Source organism: Suncus etruscus, chromosome 7, assembly GCF_024139225.1.
Source record: "Suncus etruscus isolate mSunEtr1 chromosome 7, mSunEtr1.pri.cur, whole genome shotgun sequence".
Taxonomy (NCBI): Eukaryota; Metazoa; Chordata; class Mammalia; order Eulipotyphla; family Soricidae; genus Suncus; species Suncus etruscus.
Genome location: NC_064854.1, coordinates 28346787 through 28374661, shown reverse-complemented (window position 1 = coordinate 28374661; position 27875 = coordinate 28346787). Strand labels below are relative to the sequence as shown.

The following is a 27875-nucleotide window of genomic DNA, read 5'->3' as shown; positions in this document are numbered from 1 at the left end:
AATCTCATTCACAGTAGTGCCACAGAAACTCAAATTCCTTGGAGTCAACTTAACTAAAGTGGTGAAGGTCCTATTCAAAGAAAACTACAAATCACTGCTTCAAGAAATAAAATAGGACACAAAGAATTGGAAATACATACCTTGTTCATGGACTAGGTAGATTAACATCATTAAGTGGTAATACTCCCAAGTATTGTACAAATTTAATGAAATCTCTCTAAGGATACCCATGACATTCTTTAAAAAAGTGGATCAAACTCTCCTGAAATCCATTTGGAACAATAAACATCCATGAATAAATAAAACAACCCTTAGGAAAAAGAAGATGGGGGCATCACTTTCCCCAACATTAAATGGTATTACAAAGCAATATTCATTAAAACAGGATGGTAAGCATGGTATTGAAATAAAAACAGACCCTCAGATTAATGGAATAGACTTGAGTATACATAGAACATTCCCCAGGCATACAATCAATTAATCATTGATAAAGGGGCAATAAATGCAAAATGGAACAAGGAAAGCCTCTTCAACATGTGGTGTTGGGACAACTGGTCAACCACATGCATAGAAAAGCAAACTCAGACCTCTATCTAACACCATGCACAAAGGTTAAATCAAAATGGATTACAGGCCTTGACATCAGAACTGAAACAATAGGTATAAAAAAGAAAATGTAGGTAAAACACTCCATAACATTTAGACTAAAGTCATTTTCAAGGAGGAAACACCACTGTCCAAACAAGTGAAAACAGATAAACAAGTGGGACTACATTACACTGAGAATTTCTGCACCTCAAAGGAAACCGTGACTAAGACACAAAAACCACCCACAGAATGGGAGAAACTATTCATGAATAGCCATAGGATAAGGGGCTAATATCCAAGATATACAAGGTACTGACAGAACTTAACAAGAAAAAAATCTAACCTTATCAAAAAATAGGATTAAGAAATGAACAGACAATTCCTTAAAGAAGAAATACAAATGGCCACAAGGCACATGAAAAAATGCTCCACATCACTAATCATCAGGGAGATGCAAATCAAAACAACAATGAGATATCTCATGCCATAGAGACTTACACACATCACAAAAAACAAGAATAGTCAATGCTGTCAGGAATTTGAGGAGAAAGAACCTCTCATTAACTGATGGTGGGAATGCCATCTAGTTCAGTCTTTCTAGAAAACAATATGAATATTTCTCAAACATCTGGAAATTGAGCTCCTATATGATCCAGCAATACCATGCCTAGGGATATACCCTATGAACACAAAAACTCAATACAAAAATGCCCTTTGCATATGTATGTTCATTGCAGCTCTATTTACAATAGCCACAATCTGGAAACAACCCACTTACCTGACAACAGATGAGTGGCTAAGAAACTTGTACATATATATAATGGAATGCTACAAAGCTGTTAGGAAAATAAAGCCATGAAATTTGCCTATACATGGATGGATTTGGAGACTATTATGCTGAGCGAAATAAGTCAGAATGAGATAAACACGGAATAATCTCATTTATTTGTGGGATTTAAGAAAAAAATGACAGTTTGAGAATAATATCCAGAGACAATAGGATGATGGCTGGAAAGACCAGCCCATGATATAAAGCTTACCACAAAGAGTAGTGAGCCTGGTTAGAAAAATGACTATACTAACAACTATCATGACAATGATAGTGTGTGAGAGAGAGAGAGAAATAGAAGGCTTGTCCTGAAGACAGGCAAAGGGTGAATGAGGAGGGAAATGGAGGACATTGATGGCAGGAAAGTTGCACTGGTGAAGGGGAATGCACATTTTATGAGTGAAACCCAAATATAAACATGTTTGTAACCATGGTGCTTAAATAAAAACATTATTTAAAAAAAAAAAACTTCACTTTAGATTCCACATCACTCCATCAAGTTCCCACTGAATAAAGAGTTTCATGTACAACATTTGTGAAAAGACAATTCAGAGAAAAAGAGGAATAGACGCATGACTCTCTCTCTCTCTCTCTCTCTCTCTCTCTCTCTCTCTCTCTCTCTCTCTCTCTCTCTCTCTCTCTCACACACACACACACACACACACACACACACACACCGCACACACTTTATTTCCAAGAACCAAGAGGCTGGATGGCTTTTATAACAAAACATTAGCCTTGGGGCCGGGCGGTGGCGCTGGAGGTAAGGTGCCTGCCTTGCCTGCGATAGCCTAGGACGGACCGAGGTTCGATCCCCCGGCGTCCCATATGGTCCCCCAAGAAGCCAGGAGCAACTTCTGAGCGCATAGCCAGGAGTAACCCCTGAGCGTCACAGGGTGTGGCCCAAAAACCAAAAAAAACAAAACAAAACAAAAAAAACATTAGCCTTATTTTCTTCCCTCCACACCTCCCTTCATTTATCTTTCTCCCTTTATCTATTCCTTTCTCTTTTCCTCTTGCAATTTTCTTCCTTCCTCCCTTCCTTCCTCCCTTCCTTCCTCCCTTTCTTCCTCCCTCCCTCCCTCCCTCCCTCCCTCCCTCCCTCCCTCCCTCCCTCCCTCCCTCCCCTCCCCTCCTTCCTTCCCTTCCCTCCCTCCCCTTCCTCCCTCCCTCCTCCCTCTTCCTTCCTTCCTTCCTTCCTTCCTTCCTTCCTTCCTTCCTTCCTTCCTTCCTTCCTTCCTTCCTTCCTTCCTTCCTTTCTTCCTTTCTTCCTTCTTTTCTTCCTTCCCTATTCCTGACTCAGTGTCTTGGGATCATTCTCAGTGATCCTTCAAGATGATTCTTCATGCAGTTAGTTAGAGCTATCTCCCCATCCCCAAATAATCATTTTTGAATGGAATAATAATTCTGATACTTTCTCTTTGATTAAAGCATGCTGTATAGAATCCTTACCTTATTCTCTGTCTAGCTAACTGTACTTTATGTCCTGTTTCCAAATCTGGATGTAAATAAATTTTCACATTTGCTTTATTCTAATATGTAGAACATATATCACATTCAGGCAGGACCTAGAGATGTCTAATGCTCATCTCCAGAAATTATTTGAATGATTAATTGAAAATGTACCACAGTCAGGAACAATTTTGTTTTGGCAGTCTTGATTATCTACCATAATTTTCAATACTATTCTATAGTTATAGGTTTCCCTTTCTGGACAACAAGAATTTGCTTACTTGAAATTATTGGATGGTTAGTTTTTAGGACTGAGTATACTATTTCCACTTATTTACATGGAAAACTATTTGAATATTATCAGAGACCAAAGCATCTTTAACTATACCAAACAGGGATGGTCTACTTTTATATCCAAATGTAAGCCTGTGAATTATGTGGGTCACAACATATAGGGAGGCTCCATATGAGTGTTAGGATAAGTGACCTATGTACTCTAACTCTCTCATAAACTATTTTATGCTTCGGAGATTTAAAACAAAGACCCATAAATTCAGATTCCTCAATTTCCTAGTTAAACTCTTCAGAGGGATTTCTTGAGCTTAACGACTCTAATTTCTAAGAATCCTTTAAAAAGCATTTTTTTATGAGTTCAATAAACATTGCTTTACACGATGATGTCACCCATCTGGGCTTCTATATTGTAAAAGAAGCTTAAAATTATTGAAGACATGCTTCAGTTATGTTACAAAATGACCAGTGCCAAGAACTTTTTTGGGTTTTCACTGCATCGGAGACAAAACTTATATGAAGCACCAGTAGATCTGGAAACAGTTTGAAAAAGTTGTAGAAAAAGTTTTAGATATCCAGGTTGTGAGGGGAGCTGAAATTCTGTCTCATAGGCAGGGCAGTTTTCCAAGTGCCATTACACTGGTTTTAAGTGTATATATATATTTACACACATATATATGTATATATATGCACATATATAAATGTATATATTCCTGGAAGTACCTGGGGTAATATGCTATCCCAGAATTAAACTTGGTCAGCTTCATGCAAGGATTCTGGAACCTTATTCTGGAACCATATCTCTGGCTCTACAATTGTATTTTTAAGAGTAAGATTTTAAAGTTAAGGTAGGCTATTTCTAATATTTATGGCCTTCAGTGATATGCTAGAAAGTTTAAATAAAAGCAACACTATTTGGAAGTATTGAGTAAACTAAGTTTATTAAGATGACTGTTTGGTAATAATAGTGTAATTGAATTTATCCAATAAATCCAAGTTTTAAATATGTGTGAAATTTGAATAATCAAATGAAGCAATGGGGCTTCATTCAAGTGAACTTAGTTCGAGTTTCTTTTCTACCCCCGTTTGTGGGAAAAACACATATAAAACCATGGAGACCTAAAACATCATACTGATTATTTGACAAACAGATGAGTTTATTAATTCTTATGCTCTAGTTCAAAAAGGTGTCAAGGTTTCATTTGTATAATTTCAATTGGTTTGCTCAGGTTCTTAGTTATTAGAAAATATGTGACAATATCAAATTGAATGTTTGGGGCCAGTGAAGCCAGCTTTTTAGAAAAAGGAAAAATTAAGAAGAGATTATTTCAGAACATCCAATCACTTATAAAGAGTTGAAATGAGATTTAGTTCAACAGTCACTTGCTGCTTTTCTAGTTTCCATTAGCTTTAATATGTTCTGATTTAATAGCAGCAGGGGAGGGGTGGTTTAAGTAGTCACAATGTGAACAAGAAAAATGAGATAAATCTAGAAGTATGCTAAACTTTCAGTGAAAAGTATATCTCAGTTTGCTTCTGATGAAGGATGATAAGAAGAAAATAGAACCATTAAACATTTTGAAAAATAAGTGAACAACGAAGGCAACATAAAATTTAAAATGTTTAAAATGTTTCAAAGATTACATTTTCCTTTTTTTTAATATAATTTTTATTTTAATCATAGTGGCTTACATATCGTTCACAGTAATATTCCAGGTACATATTTACATTGAATCAGGGGAGTTTCCACCACCGAATTGTTCTCCCACAACCACTCCCATCCTGCTTCCCATATCCTCCACTCTCCTCCCCAGGGGGTGCTAGAATGCGTGGTCCCTTCAGTGTCTAGTTTATTACTTAGTGGTCTTATAACTGTTTGGTCTTGGTGCCTCCATTACTACCCCCTCTAATGGGGGGGCAGGACTAGAAAGTTCAAGTTATGTGGTTTTGTTTGAGGAAGAGAAAGGTAATATAATGGGGTAAAAATCGACTACGCCAAGTATGAGCAGAGTCATTCTAGAGGCTCTCATCCTCGGTTTGAAGGACGAAGGGGAAAAGAACATTTTCCCCTTTATTCAAAGCAAGGTCATTTTTACACAAGAAACAAAATAATCCAGGTACCTCAAAAAGAAAAAGCATTAACATTAAGAAATTACTCCTATTGTAAGCCAGTACACAATATGAAGCTCACTACAAAGAGTAGTGGTGCAGTTAGGGAAATAACTACACTAACAACTAGCATGACAATGTTAATGAGTAAGAGAAGTAGAATGCCTGTCTCGAATACAGGCAAGGGTTGGGAAGGAGGGAGAGAAGGGGCATTGGTGATGGGAATGTTGCTCTGGTGAAGGGGGTGTTCTTTTTATGACTGAAACTCAACGACAATCATGCTTGTAATCATGGTGTTTAAATAAAGATTTTATATATTAAAAAAGAATATGACAAAAAATAAATGGCACCTTACCTTAAATATGAAAGCCCATTAAAAACAAGACAAAGTCAGGGGTTAAGGTATTTGCCTTGCATGTGGAAATCCCCAGATGTGGTATCAGATGTGGTCCCCTAAACATCATCCCCCCAGGAGTGCTCCCTGAGCACAGCACCAGGAGTAAATTCTGAGCCTTGGTAGGTATTTATTGCCCAAACCTGTCTTGTAACATCCTCCTACCCTACCCCCAACTCTACAAGCACAATGAATAGAAACTTAATTATTAGGGAAATGAAAATTACACCACAAGGATATATCACTTCACACCCATTAGATCATAAATGCAAAACTAACAGGAAATAAATTCAGGTGAGTTTGCAGAAAATTCATGTTGAACATTTTCTCATATATTTTAGTAGGAGCATAACACATTTCAGGCCTTTGGGAAGGGACATTGGTGGATCCTCAGAGCATTAGTATGGTCCAACAGTCTATTTCTTTTTTTTTTTTTTTTTTTTTGGTTTTTGGGTCACACCCGGCAGTGCTCAGGGGTTATTCCTGGCTCCAGGCTCAGAAATTGCTCCTGGCAGGCACGGGGGACCATATGGGGCGCCGGGATTCGAACCAATGACCTCCTGCATGAAAGGCAAACGCCTTACCTCCATGCTATTTCTCCGGCCCCTTTTTTTCTTTTTTTAAACTTTTTTTTTATTGAGACCAAGGTGAATTACAAGTCTTTCACAGTTGTATTTCAGTTGCATAGTGACAGTGAATTAGAGTCATATCCACCACCAATATTGACCTCCCTCCACCATCGTTCCCAGTGTGAATTTCATACTTCCACTCTTAGTTGCCTAGACTGCTAGTCCATTTCGTATATAGCTTGTTATAGTATGGGTCTCTTGATTCAGTCGCTGACATTGACTTGGGTATTTAGGCTAACCATTTTTTATTTGCACTCAATGCTCCTGAAACTACTTTGCCCCTGGGTCCCATCTACTTTTTTTTTCATCTTTCCCCAGTTTGTAGGAAGACATAGAAATATGAGGCAGAACAAGATGATTCACAACAATCATATTTCTGAATACATACTTAAAAGAATTGAAACAAGGGACTTGTGCATATATCTACACACCTTTGCTAATATATCTCTATCCGTCCAGCTCTTCTCAGTACTGCTTACAATAGACAAGAGATGGAACCAACCCTGAGTACATTGACAGATGTTAGAGTTAACCAAATATGACAAATAATCAGATGGAATGCTATTCAGTTTGGAGAGGAAATACATTTTACAAATAGCCTCACATGAATGAACCTTAAAGACATTATAATAAATGAAATTAGTCTATTATATATGAAAAATACAGCATAATATTACTTATGTGAGGTACTCAAATAGACAGAACCATAGAGAAAGTAGATGAATGGTGACCAGAACATGTGGGGAGAGGAAAATGAATAACAGTGTTAATAAATTTAGAGTTTCAGTTGAGGAAGTTATAATGTTTGGGATGTAGACACAACAATCTGGAAGCGCTTACTAATGCCACAGAACAATTCACATTGGTTTCAATAAAAATTATGAGAAAAATAATCAAGATGCAAATTGTGTATATATTTTATGGCAATAAGAATGATTTTAATTAATACTTGCACACAGTTGCTACTCCAATTTCTCTGGAATCGTATTAGAGAATGGTTTGCTTCTCCTTCAACTTTCTGAAACCTGGCCATGTCTAGATATAAGCTCTGCTTTCCTAACGTAGCCTTAAGGAAACAGCTGGGGTCACAAAGCACCAGAGGAGTTGTGTGATTTTTCTCTTTGAGGTCTCACCATGTCTTTCTTAGAGATTCAATGAAATGTCCTGCATTGCGACCAGCAACACTTCAAGGCAGACAAGGCACAGGCCTTGCCCACAAACTTCATTTATTCTCTCTCCTAAACAAAGAAAATGCAGACAACCATGCTTCTGGTAATAAAGAGGGCTACAAGAGTTGGAAAACACCTTTACTAAATTGTCTTTTGGCTTCTCTCATGCTAGCCTTAAAACCAGAGGATACTTGGAGGATACTTTTTATCTTAAATTGTTGTGGGGATCTTCAGAGACCACCATAAAGATCGCTATAACTTTATGTTGGGGAAGAGATGGTACAAGGGACCTCTTGAGTTATATGGCCAGTCCTTGGGCATCTTTTTATTTATTTTCATATGAAGGCATAGAACATCCTCTTCCAACTAAGGGAGAGATTCCTCCCACTTCTACAGAAACTTTTGGCACTGCCTTTCCAAATAATGCCCAGTGTTGTTTCATAGATGCTCTATCACTTGTGTGCTACATTTTTTTTTCATGAGGAATTAAGGATGCAGTAAGCACCCTACATGTGTTTGTATGAGTCAACAGAAGCTCGCATCAGCCCTAGATAGCCTTTAGAGTGGATGAAAGGAAGAATTTAAGTCATGCTGTGCAAGAATAATCTATACCCCTTCTCTCTACAGACTCATGTTCGCAAGCAATGCTGATATTTAGGTGAATGAAGAGATCTACAAACATCTTAGAGTTTTGGAGCTTCCTCCCTTTGAGGCATAAATGACATAAAACTAGATTTGGCACTATGATTCTCCTTTTGAATTGTCTTACATTTTCAATTCAAGACGAAATTACTCAAATGTTGCTTTTTCTCCCTAAATTTTTTTTTCATAGACAAAATAAATTTATTCACTTATGGCCAGTTAACAAAACTGTGAAGCATATTTACTTGCCATCACTTTGTAACATCGTTTTGCAGACACTCATCACTTTTTGCTTGGTCCTTGACGGCCCCATATGTCCTCAGTAGACCCCTAATTCTAAGCCATCAGAAGTCTGCTTTCTAAAAAGGCGCTTTATGAAATATTTACAACTTGAAATAATATTTTAGGATAAGGCAAGAAGTTTATTTCACAGTATTAAAATTTTAACATATCCAACATAACATTTATGGGAGTGAAAACTATTGACATATCACAAGTGACAGTTGGATTTTTTTTTTTTTCAAACCTCAGATGATTTTGAAGGAGGGCATATCTGGCAGTGCTAAAGGCTTACTTGTGGATCTACCCTCAGGGACAACTCTTGGCAGGGATTAGGGAGCTGTATGGGGCCCTAGGAATCAAACCTGGGTTGGTTATTTGCAAGGCAAACACCCTGCTCATTATACTAGTTCTCTAGCCCAAGTCTTAGATAAATCTTAAGAATTTGAGGTAGTTGGAAGCATAGAGTATTCCTTCAGTGGAAAACAGCACCTGCCCTGTAAGCATGAGGCTGCAAGTTGGACCCCTGGCTCTTCCCACAGTTGCAGAGCAGAGACCTGGAGCTGCAACAGTGTTCTGTCTTGGATGCACCCCAACCAGGAACATGGGAACACATACATCTTTAGTTGCAGTGTTTGCTGGATTTTGCCTTGCACACGGCTAGCCTAGGACAAACCGCGGTTCGATCCCTCGGTGTCCCATAAGGTCCCCCAAGCTAAGAGCGATTTCTGAGTGCATAGCCAGGAGTAACCCCTGAGCGTCATCGAGTGTAGCATCAAAAACCGGGAAAAAGAAAACATTTGAAAGACATGCTTGCCCAGTGCAAATCTTTAGATATAACACAATACATTGGTGAAAGCTAATGTCTTCCTAAGGACTAAAGTTGGTTATATGGTTCTTAGACCCTTTTGTTACCATTTCTCTGGATTTATGTTTAATAATTTTCATTTTTCATAGCTTTACAAACTTGTAGATATCTTCCAAAACTATATCATTTAGTTTAGTTTTTATTTATGCATGTGAACTAAAGCATTTGTTTTCCTTTAAGCACAGAATTGTTTCTTAATAATATTCATGTATGTACTTGACACATGACTAAGTTTTACTTTGTACAGTGACCTACAACACAAATATATTTCAATAGATGTGTACATTATATTTTGCAATAGAACATTTGGTCTGTTAATAGCATGAGGGAAAGAGCCATTCTCATCTTTTTCCCACATAGTTAATCAATCCATCAGCTATATTACACAAGATTCTTTCCATAGAAATGAAATGTCAGCTTTGTCATTCATTCATTTCTACTTTCATTGGAACCTTTTCTGAACTCTGAATATGTGTTTGCTTATGTGTTTATCTATACCTGAGCTGTACTGTCTTAGTAATAATCGATAAATAATAATAATAGCAAATACATTGCTGACTTTTATATATATCATTGTTTCAAGCACATTTCACATGAAAACTTAGTTTTCAATACTCTGTAAACTGAGCACAAATCTCATTGGGATGAAAAGAATTCACAAGAGAAATCATAGATCCTGGAAGAATTAGAAATGCTATGTCATAGAGATTGTGCAAAGCTGACTCAAATGTTAGATGTGATATTCATTGGGTAATGGGTCCTCTTGAAGCATATCTTAAGTGACCTTAACCCTACAGGTAAATTCTGTTAAATATCTTTCTAATTTTCAAGCAAATAAAACCTATTCATTTTTGATTGGTTCCAACAAAGAAAAGTCTAGGACAGATAATTGTATTGGTAAGTTTCATCAAATATTTGAAAAATAAACAATATAAAACATTCATAATTTTTTTTTGTTTTTGTTTTTTGGGTCACACCCAGCATTGCTCAGGGGCCACTCCTGGCTCTCCACTCAGAAATCACTCCTGGCAGGCTTAGGGGACCATATGGGATGCTGGGATTTGAACCATCGTCCTTCTACATGCAAGGCAAACACGCTACCTTCATGCTATTTCTCCGGCCCCAATGTTCATAAAATCTTACAAAATTATGAGAAAGAGTACTTCCCACCTTATTTTATAAGACTAACATTGATCATAAAATCAGGCAAGAACACTTTAAGAAAAGAAAACGATGAGCCAATATCCCTAATAAATGTTGATATGAAAATCTTGAATAAAATATTAGCAAGCTAAATTCAACAGCACACTGAGAGGAACATATGCCATGATCAAGTGGGGCTTATTCCAGGGATAAAAAAATGGTTTAACATCCCAAAATTTATCATTGTGGCATGCACATTAATAAAATAAAAAATAAAATTACAAAATAATCTTAATAGATGAATAAAAAACATTTCAGAAAAATTTATCCTCTGGTGAAAGGTCAATGTTACTGAAAAAATGACATTTCTAGTTACCTTTCCATTTTTTGTTGTCTTAAAGTGAAATATTTGACATTAAACAGTTATTGATTGACCAGCTTCAGGCTTGGAAGAAACAAAGGGGGCCACTTTTATGTTTCTTCTTCAAAAAACTAGGAAAACAGATCAAATACAAAGTTCTTAGAAAGGTATATTGCACAGGAAAGTGAAAGCTGAGAGAATAAAAATAAATGAAGTGAACCCAAGGAATGTCCTGTGTTGTTTGGGAGAGTTTCCAGACCACAGGAAAGGGAGGGAACAACCAAACAGAGTTGGTTATCACACAAGTTGAGGAGGGAGACAGAATTCAAAGTTCAAGAGGCAAGAGTGAATATTTACTTCAAAATATCATAGTAGGAGCAGATATATATGTATGCGTATACATATACATATATATAACTATAAACATATGGAATAGCTTGTATTGAAGCCAGGATTCAAACTCTTGCAGTCTAATCTCAGTACCCATGCCCTTTAAATGCTATACAAAGATTCCTTGCAGAACAATATTATATTCCACTATACCATCCATTTTGTAATATATTACATGCATCATACTATATTGTATTTTCCTATGGATAGTCCCTTGCTTATAATGATTCAACACAATAACTTTCCAACTTATATTTTAGAGATTTTGGGATCATACCAGCAGTGCTCAGGCGATATTCCTGGCTCAGGGCTCATTGATCACTTTTAGAAGTATTTAAGGTACATGAGGACAGAGCGGTGGCACAGGCAATAGGGTGTTTGCCCTGCATGCGTTAACCTAGGATGGACTATGCATCAATCCCTGACATCCCATGTGGTCCCCCAGGCCAGGAGCGCTTTCTGAGCTCATAGCCAGGAGTAACCCCTGAGCATCAGCGGGTATGGCCCAGAAACAAACAAACATAAAAAAGAAGTATTCAGAGTACAGTATTATTGTTAATCAAAACCCAGGGTCTAGAATGCAAAGCATGAAAGCATTCACTCTAGCCCTTTAAGCAATCTCCCTGGCTCAGATTTCCAACTTTACACAAAAGTTGTAGGCACCCAGCAGAAACTACAACACATCTTAAGAAAGGCTGCCACATGCAAGACCTGATTTGCATGTACCTGTAGACTGAGAGGCTGATGACCCTGCATTCTCCCTCAATTCTCCTGAGAACTTGTTTAGAGGTTCTAGCAGGGGAGTGTAGCCACTCCTATGCTCTTGACTAAAGAACAGACCTTCTCTACGTGTGAAAGCTGATCCTCTTTGGGAGGATCAGGGACTTGCCTTTCCAGTCAGATCTGAAGAATCAACCCTGAACATCAATGGGATAATGGAAACTCCTGCCACATTACCCTCACATTGAACACACTTCGAATTTGAATGCTGATCTTCTCCTGGGAGGACAATATACTCCATGATACTGTCTCCCGAGTCCGGGCCCTCATAGCAAGTCACACCTAAAAGCCAGTCAAACAACTCACCAGAAAAATCAACCCACGCTCAGCCGTGAGCTATATTTAGTGTTTTCAAGCTCCTGTTGAGTGTCACAGAGCATAACCCCATCATAAATCAAGGGAGATTCAGATGAGAATCGAAAATGGCAATATAAACAATACAGAGAAAGAGAGACCGGCTTCGTCATTAAAACAACCTAGAGAGGGAAAGATTTGTGCTGTGTATAGGATTAACCTAAATTAACAGTATTAACCTCAGTTAATAATGTTCAAATAAGATCTTTAAAAAGGAAAAGATCAACCTTGTGTTTGAATGCTAAGAAATGCTGAGAAATAAACTTGAGAAATCCAGGAAGAAAGAAACTAAGCATTCTGGGAAGGTTAAGAATTTTTTCTTTTAGTTTTTGAAGAAACAGGAAAACATATCATCTGTTTCTTCTCCCCTTTCACACAGAAAGACACAACTTTTGAGAACTAGAAGTGATGAACTGACCTCCAGGATAGACTCTGGTTTAAAATGTGAGTGGAAGTGATGGTTTTATTTTGAGGCCAGTCATTCTCTTCCCAGACAATTAGACCAACTCTTTCCTTTATACTGACACAGAAAAAGCTACAAGATGGAAGAAATTAAAGCACAATTCCCAGAGGAGACACTCAATGTTACGTAACCATACAAGCCATCAATCCACCTTTATTGTTTCAAGCTACCGAGATTTTTGAGATTTTATGTGAAAGCAATTAGCTTTAAGTATCCTGCCTAATGAAATAGATATGACTGCAGACTGACTGCAGATGAGAGAACTCAGGAAATCCTCAAGCTTCTATTTGGCTTGGTCCTTCCCTCCCTGTTTCACTTTGTTGGTTCTCGGAGTTTCCAAAAATGCTATGTTCTTCTGTATGACAGTCAAAAGAAAATAATGTCTTACAATTACATTAATTACAGACTATTTTAGGGTCAATATTTTCTCTCAGAACAATTTTTTGTAATAAAGAATACTGAACAATCTGTATTCATTTTTGATTTACATATTTTTGTGCCTTATGTTATTTAATTAAAAAAGGAAGATGGGTCTGACTATCATTCTTTGGCAGCAGTTCAAAGCAGTTTTAACACGGCTTAACAAGATTCTTAGTACTCAAAATAATTTTTAAATGAAAAAAAGCACATTTTTCATGTGTGAAGATATAACTTGGCTATATTTCATCAGCAGTAGTTTTTTTTCTAAAGTTTTAAGAATCCTGAATTGCTTTGAAAAACTTTTCTGTCAGAGTTGAGATTTCTAATGGAACCTTCTGCATTAGATGCGGTATTGATCAACTATACCATTAAGTGACAAAATGGTACAATTTATCATGTCCACATGGAATTATGGGAAATCCTCTCTACTGCTGTGCGTCTTTGTATATACTTTCTCATTCCTTCCCATAACAGGCTAATGATAGAAGAGCTTTCATTTCAGTCTTTTGTTTCCAACAAGCAAATGCATGCAAACAAGCAATTAGTTTTGAAGTAGTATACTTTCTCTTCCACTGTTTAAAGCAATTATTTGTTTATTTCAAACAGTAAACACTATTTATGCCAATAAAGCAAATTACCTTTTGCATGTATAGGAGAAGAGTCTCTCTATGTTAGCTAGTAGACCCCTCTCTCATGCCACTGCATATCAAATAAGTTATTAAACTCCATTAACTGAAGTGCATACAAGAGCACACTGGCTTGAGGGAAACATTTCTACTGACACGGGGTCTTCAAAATCAAAATAGTCTTTTGGGGGCTAATTAGGAAGCAAAAGACTTTACCTTACAACAAAGCAGAAAAGACAAATAAAGTAAACTCAATTTACATAAAAATGATGTCATTGAGCTCTGCAGAATATGTTGGTATCTCAACTACTGTCTCCAAGAAAAAAAACAGATGACATTTCTACACATGTATTTTCCTAATCACATTTCAAAGGGAGGAGGATGTCAGGGACTATCAGAGTAACATGGCTAAGAACGCTTTTTTTGGGCTGTAGAATTTCCCTATAAAAGTCCACTGTTTTCCTCTACTGTTAAGCTTTCCTTTACTATGTTTTTCTCCACTATCACATCCTTCCCCTTATGGGAACCAATGCTGCGACTTATTGCCATGTTTCCCTTTGCTTCGCTGATCCCTCTACCACATTTGCTTTCTTTGCAACTATCTTTGCTTTCTTTAATTCAGTGAATAGTTAATTCACTTTATTCTCTTTTAGGCTACATAACTCAAATGTATAGGACATGTGTGCATCACAGTGGAGATGATAGGTCAAACCATTAACACTTAACAGAATCTCTCAGAAAAGCAGACACCACTTTCCATCAAAAGCAGTCAATTTTTGTCATTTACAGTAGGTGTAATTCACATTCTTTGTGTGGACACAAATTTAACATTCAATCACTTCTACTGGAAAAAAGAACATAGGGAATTCTTGAGGTTTCTCATGAGGAAATGAGGATGGAGGGCCAGCCAGACAACCACAGTCTTTGAATGCTCGCCTACAAAACTTCAATTGCAGAGTACAGATGCAATCTGTTCAGTCATATCACAAGACCCGGTTTGTAAACAATAAGGTGAGAGAAAGAGTTAGGAATGATATCTATAGATAGAGATCACAATACAGGAAAGAAATGCATAGAAAGCTAAATGAAGCAACCTGAGGAACTGCACAGACTAGGCTGGGGAGCAAAAACTGCAAATGGTGAAGATGAACTATCAAGAGAGGCTGCCACTGCTGCAGATTTCATTGAAGGGTCAACCCAGAGGAGTATCTACATGAGCTATAAAATAAAGATCTGTATACTGTGGACATTTGCTTGTCAGTGTGCTAAGTACACTCTGTTAACAAGAATTCAAAGTTCGTTGATTCCATTACAACACTGAATGACTGTAATCACAGTATTTTTTTTTTGTCAACTGATCAATACATAGCCTTGTTTTGTGGGCCTCTCTGCGTGGTCACCTAATTTGGGGCATACTATGCATACAGTGACCATGAATTTATAGCCTCTAGTGCTATGTAATTCATGCTTGATGAAGTTTATTGAATGCAGCCATTTCCCCTTTATCTATGTTTTGAATTCTCTCTGGCCTGAAAATATTTCTGTATGCAATAAAAGAGACCATATTTACATAACATTCATTGCTTCTACTGGCATGATTGTCCTTTTTTAATATTAGCTATGGTTGTGACTTTCTTACTAAAGTTAATGTATAAATTAACCTTATAAATGAAATCACAAGGATGTATGAATAGTATCAAACATGGTATATAAAAGGGCTGATTCTGTTCATTCTTCAGAGTTTCAGGTATCCACAACGGCACCTGGAACACAGCCCAGCAGAGGAAAAAGTGAGTGAGAACTCCTGTGCATAGATTTCCTTTTGTTTGCTTATTTGTTTTGTATGTGTGTGTGTTTTGGGAGGGCATACTCGGCGATGCTCATGAGCACTCCTGGTTCAGCACTCAGGAATTAATTCTGCCGCGCTTCAGGGAATCATATGGGATGCCACTAGTTCATCCCAGCTGTCTGCAAGGCAAATACCTATGTACTATACTATTGTTCCAACCTCCAAGTGCATGTATTTTCTCTGGTAAACCCATCAGAGCCTTCTTTTTCTTAATAACCTCTGAGAACATAGCTACACTCTACTTGGGAGACATCTGAACAGAGAAATCACCAACCAACAACATCAAAAATGTGAAAAATGTGGCATGAAACAGACCATGAAAAGGACATTTGTGTCCAGTATGAGACATATCCAGGAGAATAAACTTCCATTGCCTTGTTTGACCTCTGCTGGGAAGGCACTTGCAATGGGAGCAACTCACATTTTTCACCCCTCTGTGCTTATCTAAAGATTGCTTCTAAATTAAGCATTCTAAAGATTGCTCCGGGTATCACAAATACACAAGAGTGACTTAGAGAAAGCACAATGGGGCTGCCTCCTGCCCTCTTCTATACTCATGTCAGTACTTTATTGCAGCCAATTGCTCTAGCAGAACATGACTTTTCAGGGTTGAAAAGGCTCTTGGATGTAAGGCCACACATACAGCACTGCTCTTAGAGGCATTTTTATTCACCTCTGGCTGTGTAACTATGTCCAAGTGGCTTAGTCTATCATGGCCATGTCTGAATTGCAGACTGGAGTTAATTACTGCAGTGAACTATGATCAACTCTTAATAACAGGATGGATTTTTATCCTTTGGGAATCTTGTGTTCAAGATGTGTAGTTGCATCTGATGTTTTATTTCTGCATTACAGCCTTTGTTTATTCCCTCCTTCTCAGCCTTCCCTCTGTGCTCGACAGGAGTGCACATTTCAGGGAAGGAGTGTTAGGGGTGGTAGATGACACCTAAGGAGGAGATCCTAATCACACCCATCAAAGCAAGTAGGCCCACACACAAGAAAGAAGTTTGCATAATGCCAACTCCTCCAATGCCCTACTACAACTCCATCAGCTTAAAGTCTCCAATTCTTTTCAGCAAATGTCTTTTCTTCCTCTTGTGGGACTTAGAACATATGTGGCAGCTGATTTTGGCAACTCTGAAAGTCAGGATGGGAGAAGCCTGACTCACAGTTTCTGACACCGCACGTGTGAAATCTTTCAAGAAAACTTGGAGACATGAGGGCCACCGAATGTTTGGATGATACTCTCAATCACTTTCCTATTACATTGGCTAAAAAAAGAATTGACTGATTATTTGCTTGCCTGGCTTCTTAAAACTGTGTTTTTAAAAGGATTATGGAATTGATGAAAAAGGAATTATTATTAAGAAGAAGAGAAAGAAACTACCATGTGTAGAATTTAATTGCTTTCCAGATTATCTTAAACATTTTGTTCTTGATTTGTGGCCACACCTGGAAGAGCTCAAGGCTAAATCTTGGTTCTGTGCTCAGGGCTCACTCCTAAGAAGGTTAGGTTCTGGGGACTAAATCTGGGTCAGCAGCATGCAAAGCAAATGCCCTACATGCTATATAGTTTTTCTCTAACCTTGATCATCTTAAATATTTCATTTTCCAATATCCCTGTAATGCAGATTCTATTAGAGATTCAGATACTTTCAAGTATTATACAGTCTGAATAATTGTTGACATATACTCAGATTCTTTCCATTATATCACATGCCCTTAAAAAATTAAAAAGAGCTATACAGTTCAGCTTTGATAAAAATTAAAGTATTATAAAGTTGGGAGACAAGGGCATGATTCCTGCTAATAAGGCATACTCAAAGAAACAGTCCACCTATCATTAACTGACTGAGCAAATTGTAAGAATTCTTACTAGAATATATATGGTACCTAACATAGATAGATGCAGAAGACAGCAGATTAATGATGTACTATGCAATAGTTTAATTTTTGTCTGTTGATCAAAGGACAACATGGAGGCAGGACATCTGCGCAGACAGCCTCCATCAATGAGTCCTTTGTAGAAGGTAAAAAATTTTTTTTTGGTTTTTGGATTTTGGGCTACACCTGGTGATGCTCAAGGCTTATTACTGGCTATGCTCTCAAAAATTGCTCCTGGCTCTGGGGACCATATAGGATGCAGGGGGATCGAACAGCGGTCCCTCCTAGGTCAGCTGCATGCAAGGCAAACTCCCTACTGCTGTGCCACCGCTCTGGTCCCAGAAGGTAAACATTTTAAATAAAAGAAATAGAGAGTCAGCAGGGGACCTATGATACCCTTATAAAAAGGGCAATGGAGCTGAGCTTTCTCCATCCCTCATTGCAGCTAGAAAGTCTGTGTGTGGTCAATGGAAATTTGTGAAGACAGAACGGGGGTTGTGTGGGATGGGAAATTGGAACTGGGAGAAGAGTGAAACTTGGAGATGATCTTCCAGGGTTCTGTCTACAATCTCAGATATCACCACTCTGGAGGCAAAACAACACCAGCAACTACTGTCACAGAAACCAGAGGAGCAGAGGAGTGAGGAGCCAGAAAGGCTAATCACAGGTTAACGGGGAGTTATTTCCACTTCCTCCAAAGTTCAGTTTAAGTCCTGGACTCACCACTTAGTGACAGCCTGACCTTGAACAAAACACTTAAACTTTGTGGAATCCCTTTTCTTCCCTGTGTGTGTCTGGGAGGGGATTCAAAAGGTATCACTTCCAGGGCCCAGCAGGCAGCACATGGCAGACCCTGAATAAATAGTAGTTATTCTGTATCATTGTGATTATCCACAATCCAGGGGGTTGTTAACATCACCAGTGCTATAATTTAAAACATATTTACTCTTTACATTCTAGAAAACTAGTTCAAAGCCTATTTTGCGCATACATTATCTAGTTTGAGATTAAACAAACAAAAAAACTTTTAAGGCCTGTCTAAGTTCTGTTCTGCTTATCAAAGGCTCTTCAAGTGCCTAACCAAGGGCAAGTCAATTACACGGGATATGGTTCCGCCTTCTCTTATTCTTCTGGAACCACATTCCATGTGGTAATGGATCAATGTTTTTGACTTCCTCTTTCCTCCTACTACATTCCAGACTCCAAAAGAGATGCCAGTTCAGTTTTAACTCTCCTTTTGGAAGTAAATTTCATCTTTGTTTTTTAAAGTTATTTAAAGAATGGCGAGTTCTTTTCATGCCCTCCAACCCTGATCCAGAGAGTAAAAGGACAAAAATGATTACTGGCTCTGCTGGAGTCCCCCACTGAGCACGAGGACTTTGTAATGAACTACGCATCCATAAATGGTTGACTCTTTGATCTCTGGCTGCTTGTACAAGTCTAAAGAGAGAGGCATTCCAGTGCAAACCACACAAAGAGAGAGGAACACAGGTAATTTATGAGAGCCAACTGAGTCTAAGTTTAGCCTGGGCTCTTTCAAAATTCAAATACACACATCATTTTGACTGCCAAATCTGTTCCCTCCCATTCTGGTGTCTAATGCGGATATAGACAGTCTTCTGTCTGATCCCTGGCTTCTTCCTGGGGTGAAAAAGGTAGCTGGTTTGGCAGAGAGACAGACACAACAGTGTTTATAGAGACAGTATAAAATTGACCCCATATGCCTACAAAGGAAAGCTGGAGTAAATCACCAGGAGCGAAGAGGATTCCTGAATTCTCTCTCTGAAGCCAGTTGAGCTTCTGCCTGAGCTCCCTAGCTGCACAAAGTCCAGCATCTCTCTTTCATCTGCATAGGTTCCACCATCACTGTCACTTTGTAGAGAGAGAAGGACCCTGTTTTATTCCTTTAATTTACTTTGCACAGAAAACTTCTTGCATTAGGCCCTGTGCAAATATGAAAACCACAAATTTCTAAATCCAAAGCTGTGGACAGAATCTGTGAGATTATGTCTTGTTGGAATTCTGCATTGTGACTGAGTGTGGACTCTCAGTGCTCAACTCTGGGAGCACTATCAAAACTACTCTCTGCTCTTCTTCCTCTTCTCTGTTTCTAGATCAAGCAGCAAAATTTTACAACATGTGGTCAGAATGTGAGAGCTGTATGAGGACCTCTGTAATGGTAGAAAACACAGATTGGGAATGACTTTTGTCAGTGTAAAATATCAAAGGGGTAGAGTTAGCATCAGAGTTTGGGCCAAGTGAATGCAGCTAAAGCTGGGGCCAGTGTGGTCATGCCATCATTTTTGACACTCTAGTTGATTGCTTGGGCAAAGCAAAAGAATCTAAATGAGGAGAGGCTAAGTGACTTTACTGCTTTTCTGGGATCCTGGGATTGAGATCTGGATATATCCCCAGAGCTGTAAAAACATGTACATTTTGATCCACTTTATCACATATCTATACTCCAGAGACATAAAGTCATCAGATACCTACCTAAGTCCACATATTGTTTGCTAAAAGTTCATCTTTTTTGAATCTTCTCTTATTCTTTAGCTACGATTGTGATTTCAAGGTAGAATTTTGCCACAAAAATCAAGAATCAAATGGATTATAAAACATGGAATGGAATTGTCAATGGCACTGCCCAGAAGTCCAAAGAAAAAATGGCGAAAAAACAAAGCCAAAACCAAACATCTGTATATTGAACAAATTCAAAGCAGCTAGAGATTAGATTGCAAGGTTCTACTAAGAAATTTTGTTCAACTGTGCTCAGAGAGGGAATCAACAGAGATCAAGTTTAATGGAGACCCCATGAGCTCATAATTTATTCAGTGTCAAGATGATGGATGCCCATATTGTGATTTAATAAAAGCTCGAGCTTACCTAAAGAAATTGAGGGATGTTCCACAGCTAAGAAGTGTGATCTTTGGGGGGAGCTCTGGGTTGGAGTTTCAGTTCTGTCTCCAGGACACAGGAAATGACTAGTGCAATCAGCTCACACTTAGGGCCTTATTCTCTCCCTCTGAAAAACACAAATAATAATAATGTCATCTTTCCACCAAAGAACAATGCTGAATCATCAGAAAGTTATTGCTAATTCAAATTACCAGAAAAGTGGAATAAAATGCACAAGTGATATGTAACACAGAATATCAGGCTGCTTGCTTTTAGACCAAGTGTCCAAAGTTAGAAGTTTCAATTTCCAGCTTACTGCACCTGCATACTACAAAGGAATGTAAACACATTAAGCATGCTTAACATGAAAATCAGCGCAAGCCTGTGTAGTTGGAGGCCTTAGGAACTCAGGAGAAGCCAACTGGAGAAGCAGAGAAGACGAACAAAAGGCTGACCCATCTCTGATTTTCTCTCTACTTCTGTTTTGGAAGAGCAAATAGCTGTGCTCGCTGTATCATCTGACAAGCCTGCCATGCAGAGATGCTGAAATTTTATTTTATTTTTTTTTTGGTTTTTGGGCCGCACCCATTTGATGCTCAGGGGTTACTCCTGGCTATGCGCTCAGAAATCACCCCTGGCTTGGGGGGACCATATGGGACGCCGAGGGATGGAACCCCAGAGGTCCGTCCTATGCTAGCACTTGCAAGGCAGACACCTTACTTCTAGCGCCACCTTCCCGGCCCCGAGATGCTGGAATTTTATTAGTTGTACCAAATAAATAACCATAGAATTGAGCATGGAGAATGGGTTGTAGTGAGGGAATGTTGGGTTACTAGATAAGATTTTAAAATTATGAACAAGATCTAGTGCCACCTCCTTTGTGCAGGATAATGTCATGGTCTCAGAGAATTCACCAAAATTGAACTTGACCTTGCCCCTCCATCCTCAAACTAGTAGATTTCTATGTTGCCAAAAATTGAAGTGAGTGGTGTAGCGAACACTTGTGTATTATGTTGACACTAAAATAGTCATGGAATAAAACTTTGAGCTAGACCACAATGAAATATGACACAAACATATTATTAAACGTTGACTCTGAAGCAATCTTGCTATTAAACTTGTAAAACCATGTGATGATCCATACCATTTAGGTTATTTCTCATGGTGAGTTTAATTGGCTATAAATGCTGGAGAATAGACCCCCAGCTGCTCATCTATAGTCCAAGTTCAAATGTTGATTCTCTCACCACCCCATCATCATAAGGATACATATTCATTCTTGCTTACAGTGGGCTCTTCTTTTATTTAATTCTGGTGGCAATATTTCCTCCACTCCCTGTGTTTAGTTCCATTAGCCACAGAATGAAAAGAGAGAAAGATAGATATGAAAGAAAGAAAGAAGAAAGAAAGAAAGAAAGAAAGAAAAGAAAGAAAGAAAGAAAGAAGAAAGAAGAAAGAAAGAAAGAAAGAAAGAAAGAAGAAAAAAGAAAAATAAAGAAAGAAGAAAGAAAGAAGGAAGGAAGAAGGAGAAGAAAGAAGAAAGAAAAGAAAGAAAAGAAAGAAAGAAAAAAAAAGAAAGAAAGAAAAAAGAAAGAAGAAGAAAGAAAAAAAAGAAAAAAAAAAAAGAAAAGAGAAGAAAAAGAAGAAGAAAGAAAGAAAGAAAGAAAGAAAGAAAGAAAGAAAAGAAAGAAAGAAAGAAGAAAGAAAGAAAGAAAAGAAAGAAAGAAAGAAAGAAAGAAAGAAAGAAAGAAAGAAAAGATGGAAAGTAGGAAGAAAGGAAGGAAGGAAAGAAGGAAGGAAGAAAAGAAAGAAAGAAAATAAAGAATTCAGGTCAACTTTCTCGAACATTAATAAGGCATCCTACCCAGCCTTAGTATTAAGTTTAAAGTAGCTCTTTAAGAAAACTATAAACTGTCCCCTGTCCAACCTCCCAATAACTCACAAGAAACAGTTTTCCATTTAAAGTTCACAGTCCTGGGAGTAGTAAACCCAGGATTTGAGCTTAGATCTATTTTTCTCAAGTATGTAAAATTTTTTAGCTTGCATTAACCAGTGATGAGAGTAAGGGATGGTGACTATTTTAATAAATAAAATACTTTAAATAGATATTAGATAGCTTTCTCAATAAGTACCTTTTATTGATGTTAGGCATTGCTCCTCATATATTAGCACACATAAGTATCCCAATAACCATGGAGTGAGACATCATTAGCCATGTTTCACAGATGGGCATGTTGAGGCTCAGAGAGGTTAAGAAAATTGTCCAAAGTCGCATACAAAGAGACTGGAGTGATGGCTCAAAGGGCAGGAGCACATGCCTTGTACATGGATGTTATGGTTTTGATCTTAGGTATTGGGACCCCAGAATATCTCTGGGAATTGCCTCAAAGACAAATATGGTCAAAATCACATCTTCTCAGAAACGTATCACTCTAACTCCACACCCATTTTCTCAATTTGTAATACTTGGATTCTGGGAAGAAATTTATGGTTTTAGATTTAAAAAGTCCCACACTGTTCCCGCTACCTTGTCTATTTCCTTACGCCCCCCTTTTTCTGAACTGCTCTTTCCAGCTCCCAGAAAGGTTACTGTCAGTGTACTCACTGTCAGTGTACACCCCTGGCTCTTAGTCTCATAGTCCTGCCTTTGTGTAGGATTGGTCTAGTTCCATTTAAAATCCAAGCATTAGTACTAGTATTTTCTGCTCCCCTTCTCATAAATCTTTAACCGACTTGGTTCTATTCTCTCTTCTCTCTTTCCACTGTATGTGAGAAAAGAGGAGAAATTGAGAACTTTATATGTGGGAATAAAACTTAGCAGATATGGCAAAGAGATAAGAATATACACCCCAAATTATTTACTGGGTGCTAGATATTATTAAAAATAATGACAATAATAACTATTATTAGTAAACACTGATTAGAAATATTTTCAGTAAAATTCTTTGCGGCCAAATTTAATGAATTCAGACTAACTGCGGCAGTTTTTTTTTTTAATTTTATTGAGACCATTGTGAATTATAAATCTTTCACAGTTGCATTTCAGGCATATAGTGACAGTGAAATAGGGCTATTCCCACTATCATTGTTGACTTTCCTTTACCATAATGCCTAGCATGCATCCCATACCTCCACCCTTAGCCCCCTGGACTAATAGTGCAACAGGTCCATTTTGTGTTTGGCTAATTATAGTTTGGGTTTCTTGATTCTATTGTCGTTGACTTTGCCTTGCGTATTTACATTTGATCATTTTTTTCCCCACTCAATGCTCCTGAGACCACTTGTACCCTGGGTCCCATCCACTTTTATTTTCTCAGTTTGTAGGAAGACATAGAAATATGAGGCAGAACAATATGATTCAAGTTCTAAGGTGTATGAAAAAAGCAGAAACCCCTATCTAGAAGATATAAATAAAAATAAAAGAAGACAAAAAGGAGGCAGATGTGGCAAGATTTTTTGTTTGTTTGTTTTTGCATGGGCTCAGTAAATGTTGGGAAAATTTGAAAGAAAATTCTCTTGGCCTAAGAGATACAGGATGTCTTCACTCATGATAAAATCAATTACAGGTTCCAAGTATGTTGGTTGTCCAACCCCAAGGTCTTTCTTTTGTGATTGTCAAAGTCAGTGTTTTGTAATTAGAAATCTTGGTTTTTGCACAGATTCTAGGATGGAGCGTCTTCTGATTTCATCTCACTGTTAGGTGATGAAGTAGAGCAACCTGCCCTTAGATCAAGTTGTTGCTGTTTCCTCGACATAGTGTGTCATAAGAACCTACTTTGGAGCAAGTTGCTGCCAGAGTGTTATTAGGGTTTCCCTGGGGTGGGAAGTGGGTTTGATTCTTAGCTAGTGGAGGAAATTGCTAGTTCTAAGGTTGGAATCCGGGGTTTGAGGTTGGACAGTCGATGGACCATTAATTGAGGCCTAAGTCAATCCTCATGACAAATGACCTCAAAGGTGGGCAGTTAATTTAAAAGTATGTAACATAATTTTATTACTTTTTTTTTTTTTTTGGTTTTTCGGCTTCACACGTTTGATGCCCAGGGGTTACTCCTGGCTAAGCGCTCAGAAATTACCCCTGGCTTCGGGGAACCATATGAGACGCCGGGGGATACAATCACGGTCCTTCCTTGGCTAGCGCTTGCAAAGCAGACACCTTACCTCTAGCGCCACCTCACCAGCCCCGATTTTATTACTTTTTACTAATATCTTTATTTAAGTACCATGATTACAAATATGTTTGTAGTTGAATTTCAGTTATAAAAAAGTACATCCTCCTTCACCAGTGCAATATTTCCACCACCAATTTTTCATATTTCCCTTCTCTTTGATGAAAACAAGTAGAAGTTCTAGTGCACTTTCTCATAATGGATAAATAAATAGCATTGGAGATAATCTGGTTATTTAAAAAATGAGAATCTTTTTTTTCCTTTCTTTTTTATTTTATTTTTTTATTTAACCAACTTTATTACATACATGATTGTGTTTGGGTTTCAGTCATGTAAAGAACACCACCCATCACCAGTGCAACATTCCCATCAACAATGTCCCAAATCTCCCTCCTCCCCACCTGTACTTTAGACAGGCTTTCTATTTCCCTCTTATATTCTCATTATTAGGATAGTTCAAAACATAGTTATTTCTCTAACTAAACTCATCCCTGTTTGTGGTGAGCTTCATGAGGTGAGCTGTAACTTCCAGCTCTTTTCTCTTTTGTGTCTAAAATTTATTATAGCAAGAATGTCTTTCATTTTTCTTCAAACCCATAGATGAGTGAGACCATTCTGCATCTTTCTCTTTCTCTCTGGCTTATTTCACTCAGCATAATAGATTCCATGTACATCTATGTATAGGAAAATTTCATGACTTCATCTCTCCTGATGGCTGCATAATATTCCATTGTGTATATGTACTACAGTTTCTTTAGCCATTCATCTGTTGAAGGGTATCTTGGCTGTTTCCAGAGTCTTGCTATGGTAAATAGTGCTGCAATGAATATAGGTGTAAGGAAGGGATTTTTGTATTGTATTTTTGTGTTCCTAGGGTATATTCCTAGGAGTGGTATAGCTGGGTCGAAAAGGAGCTCGAGTTCCAGTTTTTGGAGGAATCTCCATATCACTTTCCATAAAGGTTGAACTAGACGGCATTCCCACCAGCAGTGAATAAGAGTTCATTTCTCTCCACATCCCCGCCAACACTGCTTGTTCTCATTCTTTGTGATGTGTACCAATCTCTGGAGTGTGAGGTGGTACCTCATAGTTGTTTTGATTTGCATCTCCCTGATGATTAGTGATATGGAGAAAAAAAAAAGAGAGAGAGAATCTTGGTATTATCTTAAAACTTTACATTTGAATAAAAGCAAAAGACCTCTGAAATATTTTGAGTATTGCTCTCTATCTAGTCTGTAAAATTTGAAAAGAGTAGATTTGCTTTGTAAATATTAACTTCAAACTAACTGAACTACTAATTATTTAAAAATTTAGAAAAGACTTTGAGATAAGAATGTTAGGGGTGGAGCAATAATATAGTGGATAAAGTGCCTACCTTGCCCATGTTTGACTCAGGTTCCGTCTCCAGGGCCCCATATAGCCTTCTAAGTCTGCCAGGAGTGATACCTGAGTGAAGAGCTAGGAGCAAGCCCTGAGAACTGCCAAGTGTGATCCAAAAACAAAAGAAGGGGGATGAAGACAATGAAGAAGATGAGAAGGAGGAAGAGAAAGAGAAAGAAGAGGAGAAAGAAGAGATAAAGGATAAGTAGGTAGTAGAGGAGAGGGAAGAGGAAGAGTTAGGGGAGGAAAAAAAGGTGAAGGATGAAAAAGAGTAGGAGGAGGAAAAGAAAAAGGAGGAGAAAAGGAGGAGGAGGAGGAGGAGGAAGAAGAAGAAGAAGAAGAAGAAGAAGAAGAAGAAGAAGAAGAAGAAGAAGAAGAAGAAGAAGAAGAAGAAGAAGAAGAACTGCAGAGACTGATGAATCAAATTTTAGGATTAGAATGCTAAAAATACTATTTGTAGCAGGATTATAAAAAAAATTCTGTGATTCAGAGAAACAGGCTAATAATGGGTGATTCCTGTTGCAGCACAATTTTTATGGACAAAATAATTGTGAAACTTGTCCCATTTGGACATCAGCATTTCTCCCTCTGGCCCATTGAAATTCAAAAGTGGTTGCATAACTAGAGATATAGGAGAAAAGAAGGAGAGAAATCTCCTAATGTAAAATAGTGGGTGATATTTAGGGTTAACTAAATATGTGAAGAGCATAAAATCAAGGGATTTTGTTAATTTGTTACTCTTTTTTGTTTTTGTTTGTTTGCTTTGTTTTGTTTTGGGGCCACACACTGTGATATGCTCAGGGGTTACTCCTGGGTCTGTGCTCAGAAACTGCTCCTGGCTGGGGGGACCATATGGGACGACAGGGGATCGAACTATCCTAGGTTAGTCGCATGCATGGCAAAAGCCAGATCGCTGTGTTGTAGCTCCCGCCCTTAATTTTGTTACTCTTGCATAACTTTTGTTACTTTTACATTACTCTTAGTCTTACAAAGGTAACAGCTAAAACCAGGGAAATGATACCTTTCACTCAGACACACATGCTGTAGTCCCCAATGACTGAAATTACTTGACTAAGATTTACATTCACTAATCAGGATTGAAAAATAAACTATACTAAAATTATTACAATATATCAACTATGTTCATAATAGCCTTAGGAGTTATTAGTAATCTTAATGAATCAGCAGATGGCACAAGGAATTTTTATTAGTCAGAGGCTTCTAATACATTTCCTTTTATAATAATTATGGGGAAAAGTGGAGTGGGGGCAGTAATAGTGGAAGGCCCTTTTATTATTGGGAAATTCTCTTCAATATCCAGACTCAGTGACAAAAATTTCAATACTTTTCAGGAGACCTTGGAACCTGAGAGGAAGGCTCCTCTTTAACACCAAGATGAAAAAAAGGGAACATAGACATATTATGTGTGGTTATTTTAACTAGTGAGTTAGAAATGTGATGACAAGATGACCCCAATGAGAGGTGCTTTTTTTGTGTGTGTGTGGTTTTTAGGTCATACCCGGTAGAGCTCAGGAGTTACTCCTGGCTTTTACGCTCAGAAATCGCTCCTGGCAGGCTCGGGGGACCATATGGGATGCTGGGATTCGAACCACTGTCTTTATGCATGAAAGGCCTTTCCTCCATGCTATCTCTCTGGCCCCAACAGATTTAATTTTAAAATTAAATCAGTCCATTTGGGTATCAACATACTGTAACATATTGTTTATTATACTGTATTTAGTCACTGGCTCTTTTTTTCCTCTTGCAACTATTTCCAGAGTTAAATAAAATTATATCCTAGTTCAATATTAAATCTTGAAGCTCTACCCAGATCTGAATTTTATTTATTTATTTATTTATTTATTTATCATTTGTTTTTTCAGCCACACCCAATGATGCTCAGGATTACGTCTG

General features: G+C 37.9%; 1 protein-coding gene across 1 annotated transcript in view; it reads right to left on the bottom strand.

The window, feature by feature from the left end:
- Positions 1-27875, bottom strand: part of KIAA1217 (KIAA1217 ortholog) — a 742062-nt gene that overhangs the window by 456629 nt on the left and 257558 nt on the right. Inside the window, exon 2 of the mRNA XM_049777747.1 lies at positions 20404-20542. The gene's annotated coding sequence lies outside the window, so the exon portion shown is untranslated. The remainder of the gene's footprint in view (positions 1-20403; positions 20543-27875) is intronic.